We start from the raw sequence: 17,165 nt of genomic DNA, 5'->3' as shown, positions 1-17,165 counted from the left end.
CACATGTGATCCTCACATCACTACCATCCCCTCCGGTTGTCCCGATTTCTGTCACTTCGGGGCCATTGGTTCCGGACAGCGACATGTGTATACAACTTGCAGGTAAGATCATAAAACAATGAATATCATGATGAAACAATAACATGTTCAGATCTGAGATCATGGCACTCGGGCCCTAGTGACAAGCATTAAGCATAACAAGTTGCAACAATATCATCAAAGTACCAATTACGGACACTAGGCACTATGCCCTAACAATCTTATGCTATTACACGACCAATCTCATCCAATCCCTACCATCCCCTTCGGCCTACAGCGGGGGAATTACTCACACATGGATGGGGGAAACATGGCTGGTTGATGAAGAGGCGTCGGTGGTGATGATGGCGATGATCTCCTCCAATTCCCCGTCCCGGCGGAGTGCCAGAACGGAGACTTCTGGCTCCCGAGACGGAGTTTCGCGATGTGGCGGCGTTCTGGAGGGTTTCTGGCGACTTCGACTTCGTGGTCGCGATTTTTAGATCGAAACACCTTAAATAGTCCAGAGGAGGGCGTCGGAGGCCAGCCGAGGGGGCCAGACGACAGGGCGGCGCGCCCCCCTCCTGGGCCGCGCCGGCCTACTGTCTGGGGGCCCTGGGCCTCCCCCAGGCTTGTCCTTCTGGCTCCGTGAGTCTTCTGGAAAAATAAGACCTTTCGCATGAATTCCGAGGATTTTCCTGAAAGTTCGATTTCTGTAAAAAAACGAGACACCAGAACAGTTCTGCTGAAAACAGCGTTAGTCCGCGTTAGTTGCATCCAAAATACACAAATTAGAGGCAAAACAATAGCAAAAGTGTTCGGGAAAGTAGATACGTTTTGGACGTATCAGGTACCTGGGCTGTACCATGGGCGGTACTACCGCTCGTGAGCGGTACTACCGCTCAAGGTACCGTACAGGTACCGTAACCAGTACTGTGGGACGAAATCAGCGCAGAACTCAGAGCGGTACCGTGGGGCGGTACCTATAGGGGTAGCGGTACTACCGCTACAGGTACCGGTAGTACCGGCCTGGCTAAAACTGGTTTTCTTCCCTTTTTCTCTCCAACCGTGTCACCTCGCTAAACACACACAAAACCAGAAAACCTATCAACTACGCTTCAGTCTTCCGATCTTGACGTGTCCGGCGAGGTCACCGTGCTCTTGAAAATCTAACAATGTACTCAAGGTACACGGTGAGATTTCTCAAGTGTTGTCATCAAACATACAAAACTTGGGGTTTAAAGTTTGCTCTTACACTTGTGTTCCCCTTGAGTCGAACTATAAATCTGGGTAATACTTTCCATCGAAAATTTCAGTAATCCCCTATACTTGTGGGCATCAGATGCATCTAAAATGCATCCATATTCCATCATAATTGATTCATATAAAGTGGTTATAATCATGTTTTAGAATGATTTTTGGGATTTTCCTAAAAGATCCCTTTGGTAGGAAAGCCCCGCTTAGCGTATTTATAACTTTCAGAGACCTTTGTAAACTCATAAGGACCTCTGATGACCCACAAGTATAGGGGGTGTATCGTAGTATTTTCGATAAGTAAGAATGTCGATCCCAACGAGGAGCAGAAGGTGTTGACAAGCAGTTTCGATGAAGGATTCACTGTAAATGCTCACAGACAAGTATTCAGGGGGTTTTGATGTAACAGTTGAATAAAGTATGAGTAAGTAAAGTGCGAGAGTAATAATTGCAGCGAGTGGCCCAATCCTTTTTAGCACAAAGGACAAGCCGGTTTGTTTACTTATAATGACCAAACGTTCTCGAGGACACACGGGATTTTAGTCTAGTGCTTTCGCTACATACGACTAAATAATCTTCATTGTTATGATAAGTGTTGTGTGGGTGAACCTATGCTAATGCACCGCCCTTCCTAGGACTAATACATACTTGTGATTATACCCCTTGCAAGCATCCGCAACTACAAGAAAGTAATTAAGAATAAATCTAACCACAGCCTTAAACTCTGAGATCCTGCGATCCCTCCTGCATCGATATACCAACGGGGGTTTAGGTTTCTGTCACTCCGGCAACCCCGCAATTGGCAAACGAATACAAGATGCATTCCCCTAGGCCCATAAATGGTGAAGTGTCATGTAGTCGACGTTCACATGACACCACTAGAAGAATAACACCACAACTTAAATATCATACCATTGAATATTACTCAACCATAGTTCACTACTAACATTTAGACTTCACCCATGTCCTCAAGAACTAAACGAACTACTCACGAGACATCATATGGAACATGATCAGAGGTGATATGATGATGAATAACAATCTGAACATAAACTTGGTTCAATGGTTTCACTCAATAGCATCAACAACAAGTAGAGATCGATACCGGGAGAGTTTCCCCTATCAAACAATCAAGATCAAACCCAAATTGCTACGGCGATGACGGTGTCCAGCAGTGGAGACGGCGGTGATGATGGTGGAGATGATGATGATGGTGATGGAGATGATGTCCAGCTCGATGACGGTGACGATGGCGTCGATTTCCCCCTCTCGGAGGGAATTTCCCCGGCGGATTCCTGCCCGCCGGAGAGCTCTTTTCTCTCTGGTGTTCTCCGCCTCGCAGAGGCGGCTGTAACTCTTCGCGAGGTACCCTCTGTGGCTTAGGTTTTCGGGACAAATGATTTCGCGAAGAAAAGGAGGCGAAAGGGGCTGTGGGCCCCCCACACCACATGGCGGCGCGGCCAGGCCATGGGCCGCGCCGCCCTAGGGTGTGGGCCCACCCTGGGTCCTCCTGGCTCCTCCTTCTGGCTTCCTTCGTCATCTTGAAAAATAGGATTTTTGGTATAATTTCCTTCCACAGTTGATCTTCCGAAATATTGCGTTCTGACGGTGCTTTTTCCCGTAGAATCCACAGCTCCGGTGCTTGATCCTCCAATAATGATGAAACATGCAAAATAGATGAAATAACATAAGTATTGTGTCCCAATATGAAATATATCAATGAATAACAGCAAATTATGATATAAAATAGTGATGCAAATTGGACGTATCAACTCCCCCCAAGCTTAGACTTCGCTTGTCCCCAAGCGAAACTGAGCTCGATAGACAGGACCACATGTTTATGGAGTGAAGAGTCGATAAATAAAATACGGACAAGAAGCATCATATTCATTCGCACAAGACATTATAGTAAACAACTTCCTCATATAACTCAACTTGAAACAAGTATAAGGTAATCACAAGTAAAGGTGCATAAGAAATCATAATTGGTGATGGCAAACTTCGTTCTTGGTCAGAGAACAATTAACAGATTATACTTATCTCATTGAGCAGCGCTCTCATGTTAAAGTTTATAAGGCACAATTTGCATACTCAATCATAATGGTCTCTTCATAATCATTGATAACGTGCAAAGCTATATTCATTCAGATAAAACTTGTACTAAACAAGGAAGAATAAAAGACATGATGAAGCAAATCACAATATAATGGTTTGATCACAACTACTCAAATGCTTGCTTGAGATGGAGGGAAATAGGTTTACTGACTCAACATAAAGTAAAAGACAGGCCCTTCGCAGAGGGAAGCAGGGATTAAATCATGTGCTAGAGCTTTTTCAGTTTTGCAATCATATAAAGAGAATAAAAGTAACATTTTGAGAGGTGTTTGTTGTTGTCAACGACTGGTAGCGGGTACTCTAACCCCCTTGCCAGACAAACCTTCAAAGAGCGGCTCCCATATTATTTTCATTTTATGTGGCACTCCTTCCAACCTTTTCTTTCACAAACCATGGCTAACCGAATCCTCGGGTGCCTGCCAACAATCTCATACCATGAAGGAGTGCCTTTTTATTTTAGTTTTATTATGATGATGACACTCCCCCCAACCTTTGCTTACACAAGCCATGGCTAACCGAATCCTTCGGGTGCCGTCCATCAATCACATACCATGGAGGAGTGTCTATTTAGTTTAATTAATTTGGGACTGGGAATCCCATTGCCAGCTCTTTTTGCAAAATTATTGGATAAGCGGATGAAGCCACTAGTCCATTGGTGAAAGTTGCCCAACAAGATTGAAAGATAAAACACCACATACTTCCTCATGAGCTATGAAACATTGACACAAATAAGAGATACTAAGTTTTGAATTGTTTAAAGGTAGCACATGAAGTATTTACTAGGAATGGCAGAAAATACCATGTAGTAGGTAGGTATGGTGGACACAAATGGCATAGGTTTGGGCTAAGGTTTGGATGCACGAGAAGTATTCCCTCTCAGTACAGGTCTTTGGCTAGCAAGGTTAATTAGCAAGCATAAGAGTCGAGGGAAACAAACAAATATACATATGATAGAAACAATCATGCATCTTCCTTGTAAGCACAAACAATTTTAACTTCAGAATAATAAGCTATGAGCTAACAAGAAAGAAAGACAGTGAAACATCTACATGTATTTCTCTTTTCTACTTAAACCTCAAAGTGTTGTTGCCATTGACCAATGCTAAGTTTGCCAAAACCAAATAGATTTATTCAATGCTCCCAAAGTGATACCAATACTAACAACAAGGTAAATCATATAGTAGAGATTGCAAACTAAAATAAGATGTGCAATACGTAAATGATAAGACTTCTCATTAATATTCCATAACGATAACTCACACCAAGGGATACATAGACAACCAACTAAAGGAGAGATACTTCCAACTGCAATCCATCTTATATGATAACTTCCCTACTCATGATATGACACTACTTGACAATAAAAAGTAAAAGGTAGTGATGATGTGATACCGCGGCACTCCCCCACTACAAGAGGACCCTCCCTACAGCAACGCATTTATGCGTATCTAAATACCCATATAGGCGTTGCAAGCTACTATACCAACGGATAAAAATGCGTTGCGTTTTTGGGGGTTGCTAGCATACAATGCAACGCATATAGATCTGTTGGTAAACAATAGCTTGAGCGTTGCAAAATACCAACGGCGTGCAAACAACAATTGTATGCGTTGGTAGACAACATAAAATGGTTGAACCTATTATTTCAAAATAAATATTTTTCATTTAAATGTAATATCAACCGGCTGCATCTTTTTCATGGTAAGAGAATATAATTTGGAAAACAATTATCACAATATGCAAAACCCACAGAATAAAACTGAATCGAGTGAAGAAACAACTGAATTTTTATTACTGGAATCATTATCAGAATACATGAAAATCATTCCAAGAGTACACACAGCTTACAATGTTGATTCAAAATATGACAATCTAACCACTCCTAAATATATCCCTACTAATATTCTTCCTTCAGATGTTCAGACCATATATCCAAATATAATATGTCCTCACTCCTCGCTGATCTTCTAGTCCTGGAATTAAAAAAAACTTATTTTAGTATCAAAGTGGCAAAAGTTGGACAAGTGTATTGAATTATAATATTATTACTTGCACAAAAAAGATAGAAGGGAATGGATACGAAATGAAATACTCTGGCCCAATGGTATTAACTTCAGTAATGAAACATTTCTCAGAAATTCATATGGAAAACTGTTCGTTTTGAACATCCATTTCTCCTTTCCAACCATGCAACGTCCCGAAGATACAATGCAAAAAATAAAGAACTACAGGAGGTACAAAACATTACAAGTTCTTTATTATATGTATTTCTAGGTAAACAATCCATGACAAAGCTGTACCTACAGATCATGTTTAACTGCATTCATGCAATGCGTGTTAATATTAACTGCGCCAACTCTTAAATAATTAACCATATTCAAGTGTTGATTATAACATAAAGGTAAACAAAAGTTCTTCATAATTAGGAAGAATTACCACAACAACCACATATTGTTTTATTATCCACCAAGTATGTGATTATATACATAGAACAAGTTGTATCAGGATATATAAGGTGGCCTTGTACAATACAATTTTACTTCTCATAAATTTAGTCATTATGAAGCAATAAATAAATTGAACCAAGATCGATCAAAAAAAGTGGCCTATTGCAATGAGACGTTTCCTGAATTATGACATGCTGTCTCTATCTAGGAGTATGGGCGTACCTTATAGAGAACATGCCTGCATTTCCCTTCCCGGACAATTGATATTGACAAGTGCTTAATAGTGAGTTTGGCTACCTACATCAAAAGCAGACAGTAATTGCAACGTGCGGATCCTCACCCAGCAAACCCTGCCACACAAATGCTTATTAGTTATTAGTGAGATTGGCCATCTGCAGCAACGGTAGACAGTAATTGCATCTTCTGGATCCTCACACAGCAGACCCCGCCACAAGTCATTTTCACAAAGACTTCTAAATTTGCAGCACCCATTGAGCAAGACCAGTTGTTGAGCATGTTTCCTGTATTATCCAGTTCAAGTACAAAAAAATAGTTTAGTTAGCATGTAATTACATCTAGGTAAGTGCCATGGCAGACATTGTGAGGCATTATACAGTAAGATAATTGCACTAAGTCCACTTGGTACATAAAATTAATTGGAAGCAGTAAGCAAAATATAGGATTATGAATATTCAAAAAATGGTTCTCTGCATAGTATAGCTAACAGAAGTACCAAAGAATAATTAGGTTTTGAGTCTCTACTATGTATATTCTTCGTTGCTTTAAGCCAAGTCACACTGGAGGCCGAGTATTAACATGAAGGAGACATAAACAATTACGATGAGATGGTTTAAAACTGAAAGAGAAGATAGTAATACTGACCAGCTGTAGATGGATCTCTAACAACATTATGAAATTGCATGGACTGCAAAATTCAAGATCATCTTAGTAAATCCTCTAAAATTTATTTAACCAAATAAAACCGAAGGCATAAATAACTGAAGCATTTAATTAGTGCGAAATGAAACAGCATGAACACTATGCTTGGAATAGTGAGACAACAAACTTAATCTGAAAAAAACAACACTCAAACATGTGCATGAGACCTTTGAGCAAGCAACATACCGACATTTTCTTACATTGGACTAACGAGGCATTTTGCTAGCTGTGGCCAAGTGTTTTTCATCTTCTCCTTGCACTTCCTTCTTATGACTTCTTAATCTAATCTTCATCACAAGAGCGCAGTTCTTCTAGCTTCCTCCATGCATTTGGGGTTTCTTAGCCTACCAGGATATTGCCTACACACAACACACTACTAAATGCTAAGTCGTATGAACTTGGAATAAAAATTTACACCACACTGTTTCTATACATGTATGCAATATAAGTATTGCAGGATCTGATTGAGCAATGTTGATGTAAAGCAAAACATAAATCAAGGGCAACACAAATTTCCTATTACTTCTCATAAGTCTACGAAATGCATTCAGATCAAAGGTATGAATCTAACACTGATATTTAAGATTACTAGAGATTTCAAAGCATTCATATAGGTCCCTGATGTTCACTTATTAGTTATCCCATATAGGAGAAATGAGAGGCATGTTTTCATAATAAACACATTAGACTAACTTGGCCAGATAGCTACAGCACAGTTAAGACAGTTATATACCCTGAGTTTGCATACCTGTTTCTTCATCCACCTGAACCGGATCTTGTTTCTCCCCTAGATCCTATGCTAACACGCCTTAGCATCCTAAAATAGAAAAATGGTAATAGACATAGATTGGAAAAAGAACAAACATATATTATGAAAGAAGGGACAGATACTACGTACAAGCTGTGCAAAATATGGGCACGCAGTTTAGAAGTAGTACTAATTAGATTCTGTCACACACAAAGTTCAGTTAAGAGAAATTAGGTATACATAATCTGAATTCTGAATATCCAAGTAGACTTGGGACACTATCTAAAGCAAAAGATATTTAGTTATACCAATGTAAATGAATCTAACCACATAAAAACATGAATTATCAGAGACAAAATTTATCAGATCATTCCCATCTACTGTACCACGACAGTTTGCACACAGAGCTATCCCAAATCTCATTTATCGGATAGAGAATAAACTGAGGAAAGGTGCAGTAACATGAAAAGAAAATACCAGATAAATTATTGGATCTACAATAAAGAAATTATTGGGGGGCGAGTCCATGGCACCTTTGGGCGGAGGAGGTTGTTAAAATTGAAGGGGGACGAGCTCGAGATCCAGGGATCAGGGTCGCTGTTGTTCGTCCACAAGGCTGCTGGTGGTCATTGACGTGTTGCAGATCGACGAGATCGCCAACGCGGTTCACTGGTCTGGGCACGAGGATGATGCCCTCACTGGATATCATGGATCGACCTGGCGGATGTTTCCTTCTAACGAAGCCACTACAGATCGGAGCTGCGCGTGCTTGTGGATGAGGGCCAAATAGCCTCCGGCTGTCCGGCAGGAACGTCTTCGGAAGGGTGTCCTGGTAGGGATGGCGGCGCAGAACGGTTTCGCTCGGTGGGGAAAGAGATGACTCCCGAATAGAATTGGGGAGTAGTGATTACGGAGTTTAGTTACGAGATCCCATGAGGCCTCATTTTATTTATTTGTTTTGGGTGGGCGCGCGATGGAAAACTAAAGAAAAGCTGCGGGAGCCCGCACTCGATGAAAACTTTCCCTCTACAACAGAAGAAGGAAGCGCCGAATTTTCGAACTCATAACGGATAAAGCCTGCAACAGCTATATGTGTATCTACGAAAAGAAGTTGCAACATATATCTAGTTCGTTGTAAGATATGCGTAGCTTAATTAGGGGTTTTCTTGTAGTGCCCCAAGCTTGGAACAAACCAAGGGGATGCCAATACCGATGATGAATTACTCCTTTGGCGATGGTGGTGATGAATTCCTGACAAGCTTCTCAATAAGCTCCTGAAGCTCATCAATCCTGTATATGAGATTGCGAATCATCTCTGAATTGTGCTCGATGCGGTTAAGGAGTCTGTCCGACGGCGAGTCCCAGCTCTTGGAGTGATTTCCCCACTCTTCAGCCTCAGGCTCCTTCCCTCCTGCAGTGTTAGAACGATCTATATCCCACTGGCTAGGCAATGCTGCCTTTGGAGTCCCTTCAATTTGATTATTGAAAATTAGATTGTGGAAGGGATGGTGAATGCCTGATAGAGATGTTTTCGAAGCTAGGTAATGACGTGGAACCGCTCTTCCAGTGCGAATTCTTGCGCTCTTGTTTGCACTAAAAGGGTTGTCCACCACCTTGATGCTTGCGATGGTGGCACGCGGGTGTGCGCGCGAATCTTCCTCCACCTCTTCTTCATCCTCTTCCTTGACGTCCTTGTCTTCCTCTTTCCACCCAAGATCTCGATCATCTTCATCCGGAAACTCCTTGCCCTTGTTCTTGGAGACCATGGTGCTTCTAGACCGAAAACAGATCCTGGCAGAAACAGCTCGAAACAAAACACGTCGAGAACACGATATACGGACCTCCAGGGGTCCGGGGGATTATATAGCAAAAATTTTCACGACACAAGGGAAGTACCAGATCGAACTAGAGTCGGAAAGGAGCAACGAGGCGGCCAGACCATAGGTCGGCGCGGGCCCAGGTCAGGCCGCGCCGCCCTATGGTGGCACCCCCTCGTGCGTCCTTTCCACTCCGTTTCGAACTCGTAATTTTTCATATTTTCCAAAAACAGCAAAAATATTGTTCGGAAAGTAAATTGCGTACTTTTCATTACCCGATCTTGTTACCTATTCAAAGTCGAGTTCTGGCGGACTGTCAATTTGCCCTTTGATGAAAGCCTCCGGTGTTTCCACTTGAATAATATCAACATCAACATTATAAGAATCACCCGAGATATAATGCTTGAGTCTTTGTCCATTCACCACTTGCGTGGCATTGCCTTGGAGAGAGCTAATTTTAATTGCTCCTGAACGATACACCTCCTCGACAACATATGGTCCTTCCCATTTCGAGAGTAATTTCCCTGCAAAGAATCTGAGGCGAGACCGATACAATAGGACTTTATCCCCAATATTAAATTCTCTTTTGATAATCCTCCTATCATGCCATTTTTTAACTTTCTCTTTAAAGAGTTTAGCATTTTCATAAGCTTCACTTCTCCATTCATCTAGAGAACTTAATTGCAACAACCTCTTATCACCGGCAAGTTTAGGATCTTTATTTAATTCTCTAACAGCCCAATAAGCTTTGTGCTCTAGTTCTAAAGGTAAATGACAAGCTTTCCCATAAACCATTTTATAAGGTGACATTCCCATGGGATTTTTGTAAGCAGTTCTATAAGCCCAAAGTGCATCCTTCAATTTACTAGCCCAATCCTTTCTAGTTTTATTAACGGTCTTTCCCAAAATAGATTTAATCTCTCTATTTGATAATTCTACTTGACCACTAGTTTGAGGATGATAAGCGGAAGCAATTCTATGATTAATACCATACTTAGCAAGAGTTTTTCTAAAACCTCCATGAATAAAATGAGAACCTCCATCAGTCATAATATATCTAGGCACTCCAAATCTAGGAAAAATAATGTCTAAAAGCATTCTTAAAGAGGTCTCACCATCAGCACTTTTTGTAGGTATAGCTTCCACCCATTTAGTAACATAATCAACAGCAACAAGTATGTGAGTGTTACCTTCTGAAGACGGAAAAGGTCCCATGAAGTCAAATCCCCAACAATCAAACGGTTCAATAACAATAGTATAATTCATAGGCATTTCATTACGTCTGGAGATATTACCAACCCTTTGGCATTCATCACAAGATAAAATAAACTTTCTCGCATCCTTGAAGAGAGTTGGCCAATAAAAACCTGATTGTAGAACCTTTTGCGTGGTTCTTTCTCCGGCGTGATGTCCTCCATAAGCACTACCATGACATTTACTCAATATCTCTTGTTGTTCATATTCGGGAACACATCTTCGCATAATACCATCCACTCCTTCTTTATATAAGTGTGGGTCATCCCAGAAATAATGCCTCAAGTCATAAAAGAATTTCCTCCTTTGCTGAGCTGAAAAGGTTGGAGGCAAGTACTTGGAAACAATAAAGTTAGCATAATCAGCATACCAAGGACTGTCTCGCGAGCTCACCTTTATTACAGCCAATTGTTCATTTGGAAAACTATCATTAACGAGAGCAGGATCATAAGCAATATTTTCCAATCTAGACAAATTATCAGCAACAGGATTATCAGCACCTTTCCTATCTACAATATGTAAATCAAATTCTTGCAAAAGAAGTACCCATCTAATAAGCCTAGGCTTAGCATCTTTCTTTGTCATAAGGTATCTAATTGCAGCATGATCAGTATGAATAGTAACTTTTGAATCAACAATATAAGATCTAAATTTATCACAAGCAAAGACTACAGCTAATAATTCTTTTTCAGTTGTAGCATAATTTCTTTGAGCAGCATCAAGAGTTTTACTAGCATAATGAATAACATTCAGTTTTTTATCTCTTATTTGTCCAAGAACAGTAGCCTCTGACAAAATCACTAGCATCACACATAATTTCAAAGGGTAAGTTCCAATCAGGAGGTTCAACTATAGGAGCAGTTGTTAAGGCTTTCTTAAGAGTTTCAAAAGCTTCCTTACAATCATCATCAAAAACAAATGGTACATCTTTTTGAAGAAGATTAGTAAGAGGTTTTGAAATCTTGGAGAAATCTTTAATAAATCTCCTATAAAACCCAGCATGACCAAGAACACTACGAATACCTTTAACATCCCTAGGATAGGGCATCTTCTCAATTGCTTCAACTTTAGCTCTATCAACTTCAATACCTCTCTCAGAAATTTTATGTCCCAATACAATTCCTTCATTAATCATAAAGTGGCATTTCTCCCAATTAAGAACAAGGTTAGTTTCTTCACATCTCTGCAAAACTTTATCAAGGTTTCGCAAGCAACTATCAAAAGAAATCCCATAGACAGAAAAATCATCCATGAATACCTCTACAATACTCTCGCAAAAACCATGAAAAATAGCAGACATGCATCTTTGAAAAGTAGCAGGAGCATTACATAAACCAAAAGGCATACGTCTATAAGCATAAGTTCCATAGGGACAAGTAAAGGTGGTTTTCTCTTGATCTTTAGCTTTAACAGCAATTTGTGAAAACCCAGAATAACCATCAAGAAAGCAAAAATGAGTATTTTTAGACAATCTTTCTAGCATTTGATCAATAAATGGTAAAGGGTAATGATCTTTCTTAGTAACTTTATTAACTTTTCAAAAATCAATGCACATTCTATACCCTACAACTACTCTTTGAGGGATGAGCTCATCATTATCATTAGGCACAACAGTCATTCCTCCTTTCTTGGGAACGCAATGCACAGGACTAACCCATCTACTATCAGCAATAGGATATATAATACCAGCTTCAAGAAGTCTTAATACCTCATTCCTTACCACTTCCTTCATCTTCGGAATTAGACGACGCTGAGGTTCAACAACAGACTTTGCATCATCTTCCATATTAATAGCATGTTGGCAAATAGAAGGAGAAATCCCTTTCAAATCATCAAGAGTGTAGCCAATAGCTCCTCGGTGCTTCTTCAATATTTCCAATAACCTTTCTTCCTCAATCTCTGAAAGCTTAGAACTAATAATAACAGGATATATTTTCTTATCATCAATATGAGCATATTTAAGATTATCAGGCAAAGGCTTTAAATCAAAAACAGGATCTTCCTTTGGTGGCGGTGTTGTACCCAAATCTTCCACCGGTAAATCATGCTTCAGAATAGGTTGGCGGAGAAAAATTTCCTCAAGCTCATCTCTTTCTTTCCTAAAAACTTCACTCTCGCTATCCTCCAAATGTTGCTGCAAAGGATTGTTAGGAACAAGAACAATAGATGCACACTGCTCCATTTTAAAATCATTACTAGGCAAATCAGCTTTATAAGGAGTTTTAGTAAATTTAGAGAAGTTAAACTCATAAGATTCACCAGCAAATTTAGTCAAAATTTTCTCTTTCTTGCAATCTATAATAGCTCCACAAGTATTTAGAAAAGGTCTACCAAAAATAATAGGACAATAATCACTAGCAGCAGAACCAAGTACCAAAAAGTCAGCAGGATATTTAATCTTACCGCATAAGACTTCCACATCTCGAACAATACCAATTGGAGAAATAGTTTCTCTATTAGCCAGCTGAATAACCACATCAATATCTTCAAGTTCACAAGAATCAATTTCGTGCATAATCTCCGTGTAAAGCTCATAAGGAATAGCACTAACACTTGCACCAATATCACATAATCCATAATAGCAATGATCGCCAATTCTAACAGATAGCATAGGAACACTAGCTTGTTTGGGTTTATTAGGATGTGAAACAATATTAGAAGCATCTTCACAGAAAATAATATGACCATCCTCCACATTTTCAGTCACAAGATCTTTAACTATTGCAACAGCAGGTTCAACTTTTATTTGTTCTTCAGGTTCTACAGGTTTCTTTTCACTTTTATGAACCGCACTATTTATAACAGAGTACTCCTTCATTTTAGCAGGGAAAGGAGTTTTTTCAATATAAGCTTCAGGAATAACATGATCAGCGGTTTCAACTACAACGCATTTATTAATAGATGAATCAATTTTATCTTTATACGGTTCATGATACTTATCAAAATTCTTCTTTGGCAATTCATAATGAGAGGCAAAAGCTTTATAAAGATTTGCAGCAACTTGAGAATCAAGACCATATGTAGCACTCATATTACGAAATTTATCAGTATCCATAAAAGCTTCAATGCATTTATAATCATAAATTATACCTGATTCTCTATCCTTGTCGTTCTCCCAACCTTCATTATTTTCTTGGATCCGATCAAGAAGGTCCCTTTTAAACTCTTCTTTGTTGCGTGTAAATGATCCAGAACAAGAAGTATCCAAAGCAAGGTCTTGTCTTGAAAAGAAAGTCTTGCATAGAAATTATCAATAATAACATTACCAGGAAGCTCATGAATGGGGCATTTGAGCATTAAAGACTTCAATCTCCCCCAAGCTTGGGCAATACTCTCTCCATCATGAGGCCAAAAATTATATATGCGATTCCGATCCTTATGAATTTCACTTGGAGGATAGAACTTAGAATAAAACCGGGGCACAATATCATTCCATTCAAGAGAATCCCCATTATCCGATAATTTGTACCAATGCGCCGCTTTACCGGACAGCGATAAAGAGAATAGTTTCTTCCTCACTTCATCCATAGCAATACCTGCACATTTGAATAACCCGCATAATTCATGCAAAAAGCATTAAATGATCACCGGGATGGACGGTTCCATCCCCTTCATAGCGGTTATCCATAACACGTTCAATAATTTTCATAGGTATTTTATATGGTATTACTTCCTCACCTGGCGCCTCATCCACTACCGTTGCGGTAGTAGTAGATTTCCCAAATAAAAATTGAAGAGAAGATCTCTCCATAATGACTTATAGCAGCGAAAGAAATAAAATCAGCACAACAGTAAAGGTTTTCCTTACCAATTCCACTTACCAATAGCGCTTCACTCCCCGGCAACGGCGCTAGAAAATAGTCTTGATGACCCACAAGTATAGGGGGTGTATCGTAGTATTTTCGATAAGTAAGAATGTCGATCCCAATGAGGAGCAGAAGGTGTTGACAAGCAGTTTCGATGAAGGATTCACTGTAAATGCTCACAGACAAGTATTCAGGGGGTTTTGATGTAACAGTTGAATAAAGTATGAGTAAGTAAAGTGCGAGAGTAATAATTGCAGCGAGTGGCCCAATCCTTTTTAGCACAAAGGACAAGCCGGTTTGTTTACTTATAATGACCAAACGTTCTCGAGGACACACGGGATTTTAGTCTAGTGCTTTCGCTACATACGGCTAAATAATCTTCATTGTTATGATAAGTGTTGTGTGGGTGCACCTATGCTAATGCACCGCCCTTCCTAGGACTAATACATACTTGTGATTATACCCCTTGCAAGCATCCGCAACTACAAGAAAGTAATTAAGAATAAATCTAACCACAGCCTTAAACTCTGAGATCCTGCGATCCCTCCTGCATTGATATACCAACGGGGGTTTAGGTTTCTGTCACTCCGGCAACCCCGCAATTGGCAAACGAATACAAGATGCATTCCCCTAGGCCCATAAATGGTGAAGTGTCATGTAGTCGACGTTCACATGACACCACTAGAAGAATAACACCACAACTTAAATATCATACCATTGAATATTACTCAACCATAGTTCACTACTAACATTTAGACTTCACCCATGTCCTCAAGAACTAAACGAACTACTCACGAGACATCATATGGAACATGATCAGAGGTGATATGATGATGAATAACAATCTGAACATAAACTTGGTTCAATGGTTTCACTCAATAGCATCAACAACAAGTAGAGATCGATACCGGGAGAGTTTCCCCTATCAAACAATCAAGATCAAACCCAAATTGCTACGGCGATGACGGTGTCCAGCGGTGGAGACGGCGGTGATGATGGTGGAGATGATGATGATGGTGATGGAGATGATGTCCAGCTCGATGACGGTGACGATGGCGTCGATTTCCCCCTCTCGGAGGGAATTTCCCCGGCGGATTCCTGCCCGCCGGAGAGCTCTTTTCTCTCTGGTGTTCTCCGCCTCGCAGAGGCGGCTGTACCTCTTCGCGAGGTACCCTCTGTGGCTTAGGTTTTCGGGACGAAGGATTTCGCGAAGAAAAGGAGGCGAAAGGGGCTGTGGGCCCCCCACACCACATGGCGGCGCGGCCAGGCCATGGGCCGCGCCGCCCTAGGGTGTGGGCCCACCCTGGGTCCTCCTGGCTCCTCCTTCTGGCTTCCTTCGTCATCTTGAAAAATATGATTTTTGGTATAATTTCCTTCCACAGTTGATCTTCCGAAATATTGCGTTCTGACGGTGCTTTTTCCCGCAGAATCCTGGCTCCGGTGCTTGATCCTCCAATAATGATGAAACATGCAAAATAGATGAAATAACATAAGTATTGTGTCCCAATATGAAATATATCAATGAATAACAGCAAATTATGATATAAAATAGTGATGCAAATTGGACGTATCAACCTCGCATTTTTCTAGGAAAGTTTTTTATGGAAAATCAAGACATGGAACACATGGACCTCACTTGGGCTAGCAGAAGGGCCAAGATGAGGCCCATGGTCCCGCCAGATATCCCTACCACGCCATGGTGCCTACATGGTGCCTTGTTGCTATGATGACTCGATCTTCGGGCCCCTGGACTTTTTTTGACCTATAAACACATGTATATAGCCTCCTTCGTGATCCTGAAGCACGACACACCACATGAGAGAAAACATGAAACACAGGAGATCCTACGAGATTGAAGGGGGGAATGCCACCGACTCACATCTCTAACCTCTCTAACAACATCTCCTTCATCAACACGATGAAGAGGTAGTAGTCCACCCCCGGACTATGGATTTGTGGAAATAGCTTGTTCTATATCTCTCTCATGCTAACAATGTTCTAGAGCCACATGAGCTTCCCTCATGATTGTTGTCATCTATTTGCAGTCTCTTTGTGGTGTATCTTTGTTTTTTTAGATTGGTAATTGAGATTGCAATTTTAGATTGTGTTTGGTGTATGAGTAGGAAATTTGCTCTTGTCAACCAGTGAGTAGGGGCAGAAAACCGAGAGGAAACCCAATATAGTAGAGTTTTGCAAGGCCTTTTTGTGTGCCACCTAATTTGATTCTCAGTGGATACTCACAAAGGGAGGCTCGCCCTAGCATTCTTTCGGGAGTCACTGATCCACCATCTCTTAAAGTTTTAGCGTACATAGAGGCTCTCTCTTTAGCGATTGGATTGTTGATGACAGTTTGACACAAGAGAGATTTTTGCACCTATCGCCAGGGAGATATCAGTGCACCGTTTATAGTTTGAGAAAATTGCTTTCATCCGTTAATGACTATCATGTTTTATTTATTTAGATTTAGGTTGCAATTATTGGCTTCTTAAAACTCGCGATACTTTGTTAATTTAGCTTTAGCCTTTGATTAATATAAAACGAGCAAGTTAGTACTTACATAAATAAAACATATTTTAGTTGTAGATATATTTATTTTAGCATCAAATAATATGGATCGAAGAAAGTAAAAAAAAGGTAGATATACTCAAAGAAATGTTTTGTTGCTGGGGTTATGTTTAGGGGCCGTACTAGTCCAGTAGTCCTTGGGCAAAATCCCAGGGAAAAATCGCAAAACCGGGATAAACCACTCTTTCTCCCGCGCCCACGT

The 17,165-nt window shown here is 40.4% G+C and overlaps 1 long non-coding RNA gene across 3 annotated transcripts; it reads right to left on the bottom strand.

Moving 5' to 3' along the window:
• Positions 1–5,156: 5,156 nt before the first annotated feature.
• On the bottom strand, positions 5,157–8,423 carry LOC127312567 (uncharacterized). 3 transcript variants are annotated; one of them, XR_007858439.1, is made up of 4 exons: positions 7,522–8,423; positions 6,717–7,132; positions 6,057–6,355; positions 5,157–5,360 (listed from the first exon to the last, which is right to left on the bottom strand). It is a non-coding gene; the product is annotated as an uncharacterized lncRNA (long non-coding RNA). The 3 variants fall into 3 exon arrangements; XR_007858437.1 differs by having other exon boundaries at positions 6,057–7,146; XR_007858436.1 differs by having other exon boundaries at positions 6,057–7,132.
• Positions 8,424–17,165: the final 8,742 nt, after the last annotated feature.

The sequence above is a fragment of the Lolium perenne genome, chromosome 1, assembly GCF_019359855.2.
Source record: "Lolium perenne isolate Kyuss_39 chromosome 1, Kyuss_2.0, whole genome shotgun sequence".
Lineage (NCBI taxonomy): Eukaryota > Viridiplantae > Streptophyta > Magnoliopsida > Poales > Poaceae > Lolium > Lolium perenne.
The sequence above is the reverse complement of the archived record's forward strand: the minus strand, read 5'-3'. Positions and strand labels throughout refer to the sequence as shown.